This window comes from Jaculus jaculus, chromosome 1 (genome assembly GCF_020740685.1).
Source record: "Jaculus jaculus isolate mJacJac1 chromosome 1, mJacJac1.mat.Y.cur, whole genome shotgun sequence".
In the NCBI taxonomy this organism is placed as follows: domain Eukaryota; kingdom Metazoa; phylum Chordata; class Mammalia; order Rodentia; family Dipodidae; genus Jaculus; species Jaculus jaculus.
Genome location: NC_059102.1, coordinates 206,497,155 through 206,514,942, shown reverse-complemented (window position 1 = coordinate 206,514,942; position 17,788 = coordinate 206,497,155). Strand labels below are relative to the sequence as shown.

Here is a 17,788-nt window from a genome sequence, read left to right as displayed (position 1 = left end):
GGAATAAGTCATAGAGATCAATTTTATGTTGCTTGGGCTGATCAGGGAAATGTTTATTTGGAATACTAATCTTGAAGAGCCAAAGCATTAATAGGGAAGGTGGGAGAGAGAGTGTACAAACAGCTCAAGTGCTGTAACATGAGTATGTATGGTCTGTTTAAGTATTATTTTTACATTCATGAACTTGAATACCTTTAGAATGAAATGTATTCTTCAGTTTTTAACAGTGTGCAGCACTTTATCTTAGAGTCATATAACTTGGTCACTCTTTACTTCATTTGCTTGTCAATGGAAGCTTCCTTAACCAAGACTGAAGAGAAGCAGCAGCAGCAATCTAAACAGCCTAGGTTCACACAATTTGTGAAGATATAAAGAGGAAACAAAGAGGAAAAGCAGGAAGGGGTAGAAGCATGGAAGATACATGAACCTAGAAGATGAATTTGGATTATGATTCTTGGGAACTAAGGCATCTCAACAGAAAAGGCCATTGCCGAGACCCTTGGTTTCCCACCAGGAATAAATGGTAAGACTCTATTGCTGAAGACTCCACACACTTGGGCTGCAAGACCACTGAGAAATCCTGCTGGAACTGAGCTGAGAACCTCCACCATGTAGACCAGCTGATAGAAAGCTGGAAGAAGCCATTTTTCATGCAGTTCAATGGGAGAGAGAGAAATCACCAGTGAAGATCCTCAACAGTGGACACTGCAAACCGTATATTTGGCCAGACAGGCCAAATGAATCAACAGGTGCAATAATGGCACTTCTGATGACTCAGAAGGCATCATGGTGCTGGAAAGAAGTGACAGGAGTGCTCAGCACTGCAATATCTCTATCACATGTTCCAAGGCTCAGGGTCTGTTGTGGAAGAGGTGGCGGAAAGAATGTAAGAGACAAAGGAAGGGTAGGACTCCTTACAATGTGCTCCTCCCAGCACAAAATGGTCTGGATATCTATGACCTCACAGTGCCTGACACTACCTACACAAGACCATCATAATAGGATGAAAACATCATGACATCAAAATAGAGACTGATTGAGAGGGGAGGGATATGATGGAGAATGGAATTTCAAAGGGGAAAGTGGAGGGAGGGAGGTTATTACCATGGGATATTTTTTTTTTTATAATCATGGAAGTTGTTAATAAAAAAAAAAGGATAAAGATTAGAAGAGCTAGAGAGATGGTTCAGTTGTTACATCCTTGCCTGCAAAGCTATAGGACCCCGTTCAATTCCCCATTACCCGCATAAAGACATATGTACCATGTGGTATATGCACCTAGAGTTCTTCTGCAGTGGCTAGAGGCCCTGGTGAGCCCATTCTCTCTGTGTCTCTATTTGCTTCTCTCCCTCTCTCTCTCTCTCATGTAAAAAAAAAAAAAGTATGAACCCGATGTAAAGTGTCAGATATAGTAAAGGTCAGACACTGGATGAGATCACCAAGGAAGAAAATATAGTCAGAGAGAAACAATATAACCACTCATAGTGGAAGGTGTAGAATATAAGAATGGAGAAGAAAGGAAAGCAGCACCATTCACACAGGACACTCACACAAATGGGATTAGAGGAATCCACAGAGGATACTCCTGAGTGGGATAAATAAATAGAAGCTTCCATAGAAAGCACTCACATGAGTGGGATGGGTGGAAGCATCCACAGAAAATGCACAAGTGGGGATTAATAGAAGGCAAATAAAGAAAGTGGTTCAGAATGAAGACATCAGAGTGTACATGTATGAGTCCTCAATCATATTAAGTTATCAAACTATAAATACAACTTAGCTCACTGGAAGAGATCTGTGGACTTGACAAAAACAGGAAAAAGAGCTTTATGAAGAAAAAAATTGAGAGTATTCAGAAAACCAGTTTAAGGTTTTTTCCTATAAAAATAAGACAAAGAGGAGACTGAAAGTAAAGGTACATATATTCATGTTGTTAAAGAGAATTATTCAATCAGTAAAGTAGATGAAAAATTCATAGTGACGGAGAAAGGGGGGGGGAACTGTTGAAACACTGTTATTGAATAAGTGACAGGACAAGATCTAGCATACAAGAAGGAGGTGTTAGTGTTGGCTATGAGTAGAAACTGCTCAAATAATAAAATAGCAACAGACCACAGGAGATCCATGTATCAAATTCAGTGGTATAACAGTCTCTGAATCTGTGTAAGATAAAAAACAATCTTTCTTTTCAATCTTATAATGGAATATATACATATGTGTATATTTTCACATTCAGCTGTGTAATTAGATCAAATCATTTTTTTAAATATATACAATAATCTCAATAAAAATACACAAATTCTCATAAGGTTTCCATATTACAGTAGTTATAGTCAATACCTCAAATATTGTTTATAAAGAAAATCACTTCAACCTATCAAGTCTTGTGATTTCATGCATTAGTAAGGAGGAAAATACTCCAGACACAAAATGGCCTGTATATCCATGACCTCACAGTGCCTGCCACTACCTACACAAGACCATCTTAATAGGAGGAAAAGATCATGATACTAAAATAAAAGACAGGCTAATTGAGATTGGATGGGGATATGATGGAGAATGGAGTTTCAAAGGGGAATGTGGGGTAGGGAGGGCATTACCATGGGATATCTTTTTACAATCATGGAAGTTGTTAAAAATAAGAATAAAATACCAAAAAAGAGAAAACATTTCATACGATTTGCCAGTACTTGAAAGAAAAAATGATGGGTTGGAGAGATAGCTTAGCAGTTAAGGCATGATGTCAGGAAAAGAATGGCAGTGCAGAGGCTAGGCATCACAGTTTTCCACAGCACATGGGAAACAGCAGCAAGAAAGTGAACTGAGCTTTGGCAAGGGGGAAGCTGGGCTATAACACCCCTAAGGCAGCCAGCCCCCAACAACACACCTCCTCCATCAAGGATCCACCATGCAACTGGCACCAGTTAGTGGGGGACCAAACATTCAAATCACAGAAGTTTATATGGGGTGTCTGATTCAAACTACTACACATAGTAAACACCACTTAGTAAGTTAGTGACTTTCATTTTTTAGTGGGGTCTTTCACCAAACAGTTTTTCATTTTAATGCACTTCAATTGATAAATTATTTCTTCTATTATGGCTCCTTAAGTTTAAAGTAATTCTTGACTAACTACATATATCTCTGTGTTTTCAAAAGTGTCAATCATTGTTTCCCATTTAAATTCACAATTCAGCTTGATTTTTTTTTTGGGGGGGGGCACATGTTAGATGGGAAGTACAGATGACATTTGCTTTTTCTCACATGATTGTCCCAATAACACTAAAATCATCATATTTATCTCCTCTGCACTCTAAGGCTATTTATATCTGAAATGAAGTGATTGTATAAGCATGACTCTGTTTATGGACTAAGAAATGTGTTCCATGTGCCTTTCTGAGAAATGAACACACAATTTTAATCATCAATGCTCTACAATAAATGCCAATATCTGCAAGTGTGAACTTGATACACTGTTCCTTTTACTTGACAGTCATGGATCTATTTTTTTTAAAGAAATTATGTTTATTTATTTACTTGAGGGGGGAGAGAAAGACACGGGGGGGGGAGAGAGAGTATGGGCACACCAGGGCCTCTAGCTGCTGCAAATTAACTCCAGACACATGTGCCATGTTGTGTACATGGCTTATATGGGTGCTGGGGAATTGAATGTGGGTCCCTTGGCTTTGCAAGCAAGCACCTTAACCATTAACCCATCTCTCTAACCCCAGAAGTCATGGATCTTTTTCTTATTCACTATCATACAATATTTAGAATCTTCATCACATATCATAACCTTTTTTTTAATTCTCAAGTTCAACATAGACATCTTTATAGCATTAAGTCACCCAATCTTGAACACATTGCACCTGTGCTTAAGGAACACAGTATATGAACATTGCTGAATTTACTCATTTGGTCTAATATTTTCCCATACACATAACCAAATCCTTTTATTCAGGAAAGTTTTACATTTTAAAAAATAATTCATGTATCTATAACTGAGAAGAGGAAGGACTGGACATGCTAAGGCCTCTTACTATTGCAAACAAAATCCAGATGTATTGCCATTTTGTGCATCTGGCTTATGTAGGGTACTGGGAAACTGACCCAGGCCTTCAGGCTTTGCAAGCAAGTGCCTTTACCCACTAAGCAATCTCTCCAGCCCCCTTAACTTTTTAAAATTCATAACCTCTATCTATTTACATGTTTCTCTTATCTTGTCCTTAGTGTACTGACCTGGGCCCACAGTAAGGCCATCAAGTAAAAGACATATTATTCTACAGTTCAGGGACACAAAAGCTGTCAAATGTGATATTTACAGGTTTCTTATCAGATTAAGTAAATGTTCTTCCATTTAGTTTTTTTAAATCTTTTAATGCCAATAAGCACTGAATATAAAAATGCTGATATTTGTAAGGCCATGCCATTCTTCTCTTTACCTATAGTGTAAAGAATTATACTGGTAAATAACTTATGTTACTGAAATAATTATTTGACAATGTATAAGGGTTACTATTTTACTTATAATTATGTTCTAGAAATTTCCTTAAAACAATTGCATCTATATTCATGAGATTGGTTATTTTCCCATTTTTAAGTCTCACTGTCATAATTTAAAACCAAAGTTATTCTTGAATCAGAAAGTAAGTGGAGAAGCATTTCCTCTTTTCTTATTCAAGAAATTATTTATATAACAAAAGTAGTGCTTCCTTTTGTATGAGAACTAGCTACTGGTTTTTTAGGAATAGATTCAATTACCTGACTTGAATAGAGTAGTATATACTTTCTGACTAGCCTTATGTTACTTTGGTATACTAAGATTATTGAAATCCCTTAAAAGTATGTTACTTGGTAAAGTGTGATCCCTTATCTTGACATGATAATTCACTGAGTCATGCTAACTTATGCCTCAGACAAAGCTCAAGTCTCTTTCTAACCTGCCATTAATCAGATCTTAAATGAAGACTGGAAAGTCTTACTTTATAAAAGTGCAAAGAAATGTAGCTTGCTTTTAGGATTTTAGAACATTCCTCTTCAGGAAGTACCCTAAGGTACAAGACTTGTGGTAAAGTTACTGATAAAACACTGTTTATTTTTTCTATTTTACCATAGAACCAGAAACTTGGGTAGCACCCAAAAATATCCCCCTGCCCCAGTCAGCCCTGCCTTCAGATCAAGAGGCTAAATCTGCAATGCTATAAACAGCAAGAGTTAAAAAAAATCACTCAAATTATTTGCTGTAATTAACAGAGATACCAGGTAGATCAGCTTTAAAAAAATATTTTACTTTTATTTATTTAGTTGAGAGAGAGAGATACAGAAATAGGCAGGCAGAGAAAGACAGAGAGATAGGATGGGTACGCCAGGGCCTCCAGCCACTGCAAATGAACTCCAGATGTGCGCACCCCCTTGTGCATCTGGCTCATGTGGGTCCTGGGGAGTCAAACCTGGGTCCTTTGGCTTTGTAGGCAAGCTCCTTAACTGCTAGGCCATCTCTCCAGCCTTAGACCAACTTTTGAAAAAAGATAGGTAGCAGGAAGGAAAAGTCCCCAGCTGGCCATGGAACATGTCCTCTCTGTGACACAGACCAACAGTGAGGAACATCAGCCGAAACTTAAATAAGGAGATTTGAGCTAGAAATTACTGAAAGAACTACAGAATTCAGATTATTTACTAGTACTCAAAGCCTAGAGACAACAAAAGGCTCACTCCTTAGATCATATCCCCAATCCCTGCAATAGTATCAGAAGAGTGAGGAATCAAAGCCATGGACTTTTGAAAACCCCTCCTGGTTCAGCAGCCTCTCCCTCTTTTTGGTCTATTAGATACCACATAAACCAATAAAAACTTCTTTCTTTGTTTTCTGCTCAGATCAATCTATAAAAGCACCCTGATACAGTCATTCACCTGACATTCCACTTTCAGGTCCTCTTTGGCTGCTAGGAGGACTTTCCCTTTCCTTTAGTAAGATCTCCTTGGTTGTGCTCACACCTCATTGTCTATGTTTCGCCTTCTTTTTGGTCATGAGGAATCTACAGAAAGAAAAGAAAATCTCCAATACAGCTGATTCAATGAAGTCCTTAAACGTGGCCCCCTTGGAAAGCACTGTGGTTTTCAGATTTGCATTTTCCCTGAGTTTCATCTCAGAAAATCAAAATTTGAACATGTGTTAATAATGGCATAATGAATAAATGTTAATAAATAAAGGTATATACGTGGACAGAATTTTTATTATAAAACTAATCAAAATATAAGTAATGTTAAGATTTTTTAAGAAGGGAAACAGTATACTATGATATTACAACAGTAAAAACCTATCTATTCATTTAACTTTCATCAAACAAATATTTACTTAGCTATTGGGATTCAAGTTGAACTTTAAAACTCTCCACACTTTCCCCACAGGGATGTTGCTAATTCCCAGAAGTAAATATATTCCATTAAGCTTATATATACAGTCTTCACATAATCTCTGCCTTGCTCTTTTTAAAAAAAAAAAAAAAGCTGACATACTTGCCTTTCTTTTTTTCCTCTGCCACCCACACACATGGAATTGATAACTCGTTTTATTTATTCATTTAAGACAGAGAGAAAGAGGCAGGTAGCAAGAGAAGGAGAATGATCACTCCAGGGCCTCTAGCCACTGCAAACAAATTTCAGAGGCATGTGCACCTATCTGGTTTTACATGCGCACTGGGGAATTGAACCTGGGACCTTTGGCTTTGCAGGCATGTGCTTAAACTGCTAATCCATCTCTCCAGCCAGAACTTTAAAAAAATATATTTATTTATTTATTTATTTATTTATTTATTTATTTATTTATGACAGAGAGAAAGGGAGAATGGGAATTGACAACTCTTAACTCCTCTCTGCTCTTTCCTAGTAAGTTCAAACTCTCAAGTACAAACTCCTTTGATGATCAATGTAACAATTCTTAGTTGTTTTCCTAAAGTTCATTAAGTAATTACCTACTACTCGAGCTTTTCATCTATAACCTTGAGAGTAAACATGTATTTTTCCCCTAATAAAAGTAGAGCTCCCTTTAAGCTGTGTGCTTCTCCACTTGGAATTCACCTTGTGAGGTTACTCAGTTACAAACTGTTTGTCTGAGATCATGTTGTATCACTGTTCCATAGGTTATTTTTTTTTTCTTTTACACTTGTCCTTAATTTTCTACAATGAGCACATTCTACATGCTGAGCACATCTAAACACCAGGATGCACACACCATCTGATCTTCCATACCTCATTGTAGTAACATAGTACTCATTTCTGATATCTAATACCACAGGCAAGCATTCAATAAACCCCAAGTTTAACACAAAATCACACAGTATCTCTCTCACAGAGGTTGCAGAGCACTGTGGTGTCCTCCTTTAAGAATCCTTTTCAAATGAGCTCCTCAGCCCCTATGATTTTCCAGTGAATGTATTTCCTGTCACCTTCAGGCATAGCATCTAGGCTTTTAACTGTTCTGTACAATGGGCTTTCATATCTCACTGCAGGGAAATGCTGTCAATGCCTCAAAGAATAGGAAAAAAAGAACACAATTCTTAACACACATTAACAATTCTGAGTTTCATACATTTCTATTACTTAAAATAAATGTGAAAATTAAGAGGGTTTGTTATCTTCTTCTGAACATTACTGTGAGTCAATTTTAAGATATCCTAATTTAATTAAATACTAATTAAGTTGTTACTGAAAGTGAAAAATTAATTACAGTTGTGTCTCCCATATCTGTGAGTTTCACATGGGAATTCTATTTACCATAGATAATAATATTTCAAAAACTTTGACTGTTCTGAAACATACAGACATGTGTTCCTTGTCATTATTCCCAAAATGGTACAGTATAAAACTAATTTACATAGTATTTACAGACTGTTGTGCATTATATGTAATTTATAAATGATGCAATGTATCCAAGAGGATGTGTGCAGGCCACATATAAGGGTATAATATTTACATATGGGACTTGGGCAGAATTTGGAATATTTGTGGACTCCTGAACCAATCCCTCAAAGAGACATAAGTATTCAAAAAAATATAATATTCTAATTCTTACTATATAGTTTTTATGTGACATATATTTAAAATATAAGAATTCAATTGAGTCATGAGTATGACATGCTTATTTAATAAATATATATAAATGACAAAATAAATACTGATAGGCAGGCCAAGGAATTCAAACAGTATTCACTTTTCGTATTCACAAGTGAGATGCCTGTAGAATTTTAAAAATAAGGAAAATGTTATATAGATATACTATCATAATTTCTAGGTACTTTATCTATTACATTTGTAAGAAAATAGGTAGGAAATGTTTTATGATACTGTCAGCTCGCAATAAAAGTCTAAATATTGACTTCCATGGAAAGAAACTATACAGTGACGATAACTGGTCCAATAAATACTATTTATAACTGGCACTGACTTAGGTTAAGGTTAGCATATAATGCTATAGACCCACAGACTGAATCTTCACAGAAAAGTTATGAAGCTATGGCTTCATAAGAAACAAAGGACTGAGGAAACAACAACCAAGGGCAAAAATGTATTCTTAAAATGTCTATCCATAATGAGTATAGTAAAATGTTCTTTGATTTATTGAGGCCATTGCTTCCTCTCACTATAGAAAATAAGGACAAATTTTATTAAGAAAAACATGCTCTAAAAACATAATCCATCTCAGTATACTGCTGTGACAATTCAATATAAATATAACATACCTACTTTGTAAAAAGACTTATGTATCTTCAAATGCCCAAATGTCAGAACTGCCTGACAGAAAAACTGTTTAAGACAACAAATTCACTGGGAAAGAAAATGATAATAACAGTGATCGTTGGCTTCTCCCTTCCCCACAAAAGAATAAACCATAAAAATATTATTTGGATAATTAAAAGTTATATAGTTTTATTAAAGTAAGTTTGGGAGGAAAAAGTTATTTTCTCATGCTGTTTGAAGTCAAAGTTGTCCAGTAGCTTTGAATGGGCAGAAGAAATACAACTGTTCTAGCAAACCTCACTGGGTATAATACAAAAAAAAAAAAAAAAAAAACTTTAATAAATGTGAAAGTTTTCTGAGAATTTATTCTAATTTTCAGCGTTTAAGATTTCATAAAATATCAAGTAATTAAACTGATAATAACTTTGAGGTGGAAGAAACACAATGGAGTATGAATCATGCTACTAATACAGACTATCAGCATAAACAGGCAGAAAAAGCTTCTATCCTACTATGATTTACTATGATAATAACATTAGGTTACTACACTGTTAAGAATGTTTTATCATGTTTTTAATTGCAGATCCTTAGGATGTTTTCATTTGTGTTTGAAATAAATTTTACTACTCACCTCATTGATATATTCCATAATGAAATGACAATCTATGAGGAGCTAAGCTGTAGGTTACTAGGACATTCAGTATTTTTATGGGTTACAAATTTTTACACCTGTTGGTATTTTAAGTAATGCAGGTTTTTATTTTTTGCAAACTATGAATATCAAACCCACATTCCTTGAAATTATGTACTAATATAATTCAACATTTTACTTATCCATTCGACTCTATAAACATCAAAAACAGGTCATGTATCTACTTATATGCCATACCACAGAGATGTATAACATAAGAAGCAAAGGGTCTGAAGACAGTGAAACAAAAATCAATCAATGATAATTATTCTGCTCCATTAACCATTATCCTCATCTACAAAAAATAGTATTTAACAAGTACTTTTTTTTCCTGTTTAGGCAGGATATAAGGAGAAACTTATGAGTATTCTTTTACTATTCTCATTTTTGAAGATTCAGACATAAAAAAGCTCTGAAGTAGGTATGTTTTAATATTTACATATTTTCTTTTTTTTCTAAGAAGTTATGTATAACCTTTTTGTGCATCATAAAAACTAAGAAACGATTAATAACTTCCTCCTTAAACCATTATATTCCATTCTTACCATAGAGATGATCCATATGTTGCTAGATTTAAGATGGAATCTTCCCAGAACTAAGGGGCTCATAACACAAAGTAATTCCTCTAAGTATTTTTGCAAGGGTTCAACTCTAAAACACACAACAGCTAATGGTATCTATCTGATTCTTTTTTTATAAATTATTTATTTATTTATTTGAGAGCGACAGACACAGACAGAAAGACAGATAGAGGGAGAGAGAGACAATGGGCGTGCCAGGGCTTCCAGCCACTGCAAGTGAACTCCAGACGCGTGCGCCCCCTTGTGCATCTGGCTAACGTGGGTCCTGGGGAACCGAGCCTCGAACCGGGGTCCTTAGGCTTCACAGGCAAGCACTTAACCGCTAAGCCATCTCTCCAGCCCTATCTGATTCTTTACAAAGCAATCACATGGCATGGAGATTACATACCTAACCACATTTTCTGGTGTAATTCTTTCTATTAATCATCTACTCTTGTAGAATTAATCAACACTTTAAGAACGTTCCTTCTACTTTGCAATCACAGGCTTTTGTCTGAACTTGTAAAATCAATAATAGTTTTGGGAAAATATACTAAAGGTACTCTAATATGCAAAGAAAAATGAGTATTACTTATTTTAAACAGATAAATATTTATAAATCATCTGAATAGGTCAACATTATAGACTGCCTCTTAACTTTCTAAAAAGAAATCTTAAAAACAGCTTAACAGGACTTCCACTTAAGATGACAGTGTAGGAACCATGAACAAGGCAGCCTAGGGAGGAAAAAGCCAAAATAAATAAATAAATAAATAATAACCCTGGCAAAATATACACTTTTACTAAAAAGTGAGGTGTACAGGAAATTGAAACATCAGTGGAGAAGCAGGAGAAATCCAGAGCATCCAGAGCCCGCACAGGCCTGAAGAAGCTGCTACGACAGGGCAAGTCTGTGTGCCAGACCATGGCAGCAGCTCTTGGCTTGAGCCACAGGAAAAGCCAGGTGAGGGGATTTTTCACTCACACCACAGCTCTCTGCAAACTCAAGAATTGTGAAAGGAGAACGGCAGTGAACAACTGAGGAGCAGATCACAAGGTAGAAGAACGCGGGGAACAGTGGGCAAACTAGAGCAGCATCAGCTCCCTCCCCTTCCCCGCCACCAGTGCCCAGGCCTCTGGAACAGAGCAGCTGTCCAGGGACCAGCCACACCTATTTGAACTGACAGAGCACCAAAGAGGAACCCAATGAAGAGGGCAGCTCAGACCAAAATCCAAAAGGTAACTGGGATTACACCAGGTCACTACGCGCCTAATAAGCCTGGTATATATGCCTGAACCAGAAGTGCTAATTGGACCTTCCATATCAGAATATATTCTATGTTGAATTGGATGGATGGTCAAATTTGCCATTCTTAAATAAGCTGTATTTTGGACTTGTTATTTGTTGTATCTTGAATTACAGTGGTTTTGTTTATTCTTCTGGTAAACATTAGGGAAGGGTATCACCTGGTCACAAACTGACTTGGAACCCTTTACAGACCAGAAATCTTAATCACCTTGTTGTCAAGATTAAGGGAGTGGGTGAGGCATCACACAGCCTAAGGGACAGACAGAGGACCTGGTTGTCATAATACCCACTCTTGGATAAATACTCTGTGCTGTTTATCATTGAAAGTGTACATTGTATACTTAAATTTTATTACCTGCCTGTATTTCGTTCCACGTAGCCTACTAAAATACTCTCATAACAGGCACACCCAACACCTAGAGTCCCTTTTGTAGATACTCTAAGAGTCTTCAGAGCCACAACTAGTGCCTTAAGCTCCTACTCTGATAATACATAACATCAAATTGATTGATACATCTCACAATATCCAGAAAACAGGAAAATCCAATCATTAAATAATCCAAGAAGCAAAAACATATACATTATAACACAAGAAACACCAAATATCAAGGCAATATATATACACCAAAAAGTATTAATGCATCAGAAATGACCTCCAGAGAGAACAAGTTGGAAAAAATGCCTGAGATTTCAAAAGAATGATTATAAATATGCTCAAAAAACTCAAAGAAGCAATCAAAGGAAGCAAAAAGACACAGGACGCCAACTTAATGAAATAAAGAGGTCACTACTAGACATAAATAAGGAAATAAAAATCATAAAGAAAAACCAGTTAAAAATTACTAGCATTAAGAACACAGTTAATGAAATAAAAAAAAATCTGTAGAAAGTCTCACCAGTAGAATGGATGAAGGAGAGGACAGAATATCTAAGGTAGAATACCAGGTGTCAGATCTAATACAGTCCAACAAAGAAAAAGACAAACTTATAAAAAATTTGAGTGGGAATTTCAAGATATTCAGGACACTATGAAAAGATCAAATATAAGAATGCAGGGCATAGTAGAAGGTGAAGAATTTCAGTCCAAAGGCATAGTGGGTACTTCAGCAAAATCATAGAAGAGGGCTGGAGAGATGGCTTAGCAGTTAAGCACTTGCCTGTGAAGCCTAAGGACCCCGGTTCAAGGCTCGGCACCCCAGGTTCCACGTTAGCCAGATGCACAAGGGGGACACACACGTCTGGAGTTCGTCTGCAGTGGCTGGAAGCCCTGGCGCGCCCATTCTCTCTGTCTCTCCATTTGTCTTTCTCTCTATGTCTGTCGCTCACAAATAAAAAATTTTTTTAAAAAATCATAGGAGAAAATTTCCCCCAAATTGGGAAAGAGGTGCCAATGCTGATACAGGAATCCTTTAGAACACCAGCCAGACAAAACCTGGAAAGAACCTCTCCTCGCCATATTATAATCAAACTACCAAACAGAAAATATTGAAAGCAGTTAAGAGAGAAAAATCAAGTTACCTACAGAAGCAAGCCCATCAGGATTACAGCAGATTATTCAACACAAACTTTAAAAGCCAGAAGGGGTTGCAGTGATATATTCCAAGTTCTGAAAGAAAACAACTGTCAACCAAGGTTACTTTATCCTGCAAAGCTATGCATTCAAATAGACAGAGAAATAAGGACATTCCAAGACAAAAGCAAGCTAAAGGAGTATTTGAAGACAAAACTAGTTCTACAGAAAATACTTGAAAGAATCCTCCATGCTGAACAAAAAGAAAAGCACACATATAAGGAACCTAGAAAAAACAAACAATACTCAAATACCAGTTAACACAAAAGAGCAAAGGTAAAACTGGAAGAACTACAAAGAAAATGGCAAAAATGAATACACACCTTTGAAAAATATCTCTTATTATCAATGGCCTGAATGCCCCAACGAAATGACATAGGCTTACAGACTGGGTTATAAAGAAGGATAATTCAATTTGTTGCCTAAAAGAAACCCACTTTCTACAAAGTATGGACACTATGGATGAAAGGTGGGAAAACAGTGTTTCAAGCAAATGGGCCTAGAAAACAAGCAGGGGTTGCTATCCTAATATACAGAAAGGTAGACTTCAGTCCAACATTAGTTAAGAAAAATAAAGAAGGCCACTGTATATTGATTAAAGGCACCCACCAAGAGGAGGAAAATACAATTGTAAAAATATATGCACCTAACATGGGGGCCCCCAAATACATAAAAAAAAAAAAACGCTATTAGAACTGAGGTCACAGATAAAACCAAACACAACAGTGGTGGGTGACTTCAACAACCCACTCTCATAAATTGACAGGTCATCCTGGGAAAAAATAAACAAAGAGGCAACTGCACTAAATGAAATCATAGAAGGAATGCACCTAACAGATATATACAAGACATTTCATCCCAAGGCTGCAGAATATACATTCTTTTCATCAGCATATGGAATATTCTCTAAAACAGACCATATACTAGGACACAAAGCAAATATTAGTAAATACAGGGAAATTAATTCCTTGCATTCTAACTGACCACAATGGAATCAAACTAAAAATCAATGGCATGAAAGGCTATAGAGCATGCACAAAAATCATGGAAATTAAACAACATAATACTAAATGATGAATGGGTCAATGAAGAAATCAAGAAGGACGCTAGCTATATATCTGATAGAGGATTGATATCTAGGATATACAAAGAACTCAAAAAGTTAAATAATAAGGAATCAAACAAGCCAATCAAAAAATGGGCTATGGAGCTAAATCGAGCATTCTCAAAGGAAGAAATACAAATGGCATATAAGTATCTAAAAAAATGTTCTACGTCACTAGTCATCAGGGAAATGCAGATTAAAACTACATTGAGATTCCATCTCACTCCTGTCATATTGGCCACCATCATGAAAACAAATGATCATAAATGTTGGCGGGGATATAGAAAAAGAGGAACCCTTCTACACTGATGGTGGGAATCCAATCTGGACCAGCCATTGTGGAAATTAGTGTGGAGGTTCCTAAAACAGCTAAAGATTGATCTACCATATGACCCAGCTATAGCACTCCTAGGCATATATCCAAAGGATTAATCTCATTTCCTTAGAAGTACGTGCTCAACCATGTTTATTGCTGCTCAATTTATAATAGCTGTGAAATGGAACCAGCCTAGATGTCCCTCAACCGATATGTGGATAATGAAGATGTGGCACATTTATACAATGGAGTTCTCCTCAGTAGTAAAGAAAAATGAAGTTATGAAATTTGCAGAAACATGGATGCATCTGGAAAGGATTATACTAAATGAGGTAACCCAGCCCAGAAAGCCAAGTGCCACATGTTCTCTCTCATATGTGGATCTTAGCTACAGATGATTGGGCTTCTGCATGAGAAAGAAAATACTTGGTAGCAGAGGCCAGTAAGTTAAAAAGGAGACATAAAGGGAAGAGAAAGGAGGGGAGTAGGATCCTTAATAGGTTGATATTGTATATATGTAATTACAATGATTGTAATGGGGAGGTAATATGATGGAGAATGGAATTTCAAATGGGAAAGTGTGGGGGTGGGGAGGGAGGGAATTACCATGGGATATATTTTATAATCATGGAAAATGTTAATAAAAATTTTTAAAAAAATCAAGAAGGAAATCAAAAAATTTATAGAGTCAAGCGATAATGAGAACACAACATACCAAAATCTCTAGGACACAATGATGGCAGTTCTAAGAGGTAAATTTATAGCTTTATGTGCCTATATTAAGAAATTAGAAAGGTCGCAAGTAAATGACTTAATAATTGATCTTAAATCCTTGGAAAAAGAACAAGGCAAACCAAATATCAGCAGATGGGAAGAAATAATAAAGATTAGGGCAGAAATTAGTAAGCACTTCTTTTAATATTTATACCCTTATATTAACACTACTCTCACATGGGGTAGAGAATTTTCTTTCCAGATGGCAGTGACCATGGGATGACTCGGAAGGTATCATAGCGCTGTAAAGAAGTGACTGGAGTACTTAGTAACATCTCAACCACACCTTCAAGGCTCAGGGTCTAAAGCGGAAGAAGTGGTAGAAAGAATGTAAGATCCAAAGGAAGGGTAGGACTCCTTACAACATGCTCCTCCAGACACAAAATGGCCTGCATATCCATGACCTCACCATGCCTGACAATACCTACACAAGACCATCATAAAAGGAGGGAAAGATCATGACATCAAAATAAAAGAGGGACTTATTGAGATGGGGAGGGGATATGATGGAGAATGGAATTTCAAAGGGATAAGTGGGGGGGGGGGTTATTACCATGGGGTATTTTTTATCATCATGGAAAATTTTAATAAAAAATAAGAAAAACAAGATTAGGGCAGAAATTAATGAAATAGAAACTAAAAAACCAATCCAAAAAATTAATGAAACAAAGAGTTGGGTCTTTGAAAAGACAAACAAGATTGATAAACACTTAGCAAATCTGACAAAAAGAAAGAGAGGAGACACAAATTCATAAATATAGAGATGAAAAGTAACATCACAACACATGACAGAGAAATTCAAAAAAAAGCACAGGGACATACTAAAAAAGCATATATTCCACAAAGTATGAAAATCTAAAAGAAATGGATGATTTCCTTGATTAATAGGACCAACCTAAATTAAAGCAAGATGAGATTTAATCACTTAAGTAGACTTAGAACAGTTATCAAGAATCTCCCAACTAAATAAAACACAGGCCAGATAGGTTCACTGCTGAATTTTACCAGACCTTCAGGGAAGAGCTAATACCATTGTTTCTTAAGCTTTACCATAAAACTGCAAAAGAACGAATTCTACCAAACTCTTTCTATGAAGCCAGTATCACCCTGATACCAAAACCAGGCAAAGATAGAACAAAAAAAGCAAATTACAGACCAATCTCCCTCATGAAGATAGATGTAAAAATTCTCAACAAAATATTGGCAAACAGAAGAGAAAGAAAGATCATTTACCCTTACTAAGTAGGCTTTATCCTAGAGATGCAAGGATGGTTCAACATATGTAAATCGATAAATGTAATACATTATATAAATGGATGGAAGGACAAAAATCACATGATCATCTCATTAGATGCAGAGAAAGCATTTGACAAAATCCAACATCCCTTCATGATAAAAATCCTACAGAGACTGGTAATAAAAGGAACATATCTCAATATAATAAAGGTTATTTATGACAAGCCTACTGCCAACATATTACTAAATGGGGAAAAAGTGGAAGCTTTCCCACTAAAATCAGGAACAAGGCAAGGGTGTCCACAGTCCCCACTTTTATTTAATATAGAGCTGGAAGCCTTAGCCATAGCCTTAAGGAAAGAGACACACATAAAAGAGATACAAATTGGAAAGGATGAGATCAAATTATCATTATTTGCAGATGACATGATTCTATATATAAAGCATCCTAAAGACTCTACTAGTAAACTCTTAGAGCTGATAAATACATACAGCCATGTAGCAGGATACAAAATAAATACACAGAAATCAGTGGACTTCATATATGCTAATAACAAACACACAGAAGATGAAATCAGAGAATCACTCCCATTCACAATTGAATCAAAGAAAATAAAGTACCTTGGAATAAGCCTAGGCAAGGAAATAAAGGATCTCTACAATGAGAACTTTAAAACACTCAAGCAAGAAATAGCAGACGGCACTAGAAAGTGGAAAAGCATCCATTGTTCCTGGATTGGAAGAATAAATATAGTTAAAATGACTATATTACCAAAAGCGATATACAAATTTAATGCAATTCCCATCAAAATTCCAATGTCATTTTTCATAGAAATAGAAAAAAACAATCCAAAAATTCATTTGGAATCACAAAAATCCTCAAATATCTAAAATAATAGTGAGCAACAAAAATGAGGCTGGTGGTATCACCATACCTGATTTTAACCTATACTACAGAGCCTTAGTAACAAAAACAGCATGGTAATGGCACAAAAGCAGACATGTAGATCAATCAAACAGATTAGAGGACCCAGATATACGTCAAGGTAGCTATAGATACCTGATATTCGATAAAAATGCCAAAAATACTTATAGAAGAAAAGACAGCCTCTTCAGCAAATGGTGCTGGGAAAACTGGATATGTACCTATACAAGAATGAAAATAGATCCTTCTTTCTCTCCATGTACAAGAATTAAGTCCAGGACATCCGGCCAAGATGGCGACCACCTAGCTACACTGCAGATACCGGGGGAAAAAAGGCAAGAAATAACGGGTTATCAGGGTGTTCTTGCCAGTGGGAGGGCACAGAGTGGGGAAAAGCAGGGAAGCCCGCATCACCCCTCGGGTGGGTAGTCTACCCCCACACATACAGCCGCAGCAAACCCCCGTCCCATGCCCCGCACCCCGCGCCTCGTGGTTGTGCTCAGATCGCTCGCCCACCAGCCCATCACGTGTCCACAAGCCTGCTGCACTGACACGGTGACCTCCGC

General features: G+C 36.4%; 1 protein-coding gene across 5 annotated transcripts in view; it reads right to left on the bottom strand.

Moving 5' to 3' along the window:
• The window catches only part of Tusc3 (tumor suppressor candidate 3), a 269,847-nt gene that overhangs the window by 79,836 nt on the left and 172,223 nt on the right, over window positions 1-17,788 (bottom strand). The window lies entirely within an intron of this gene.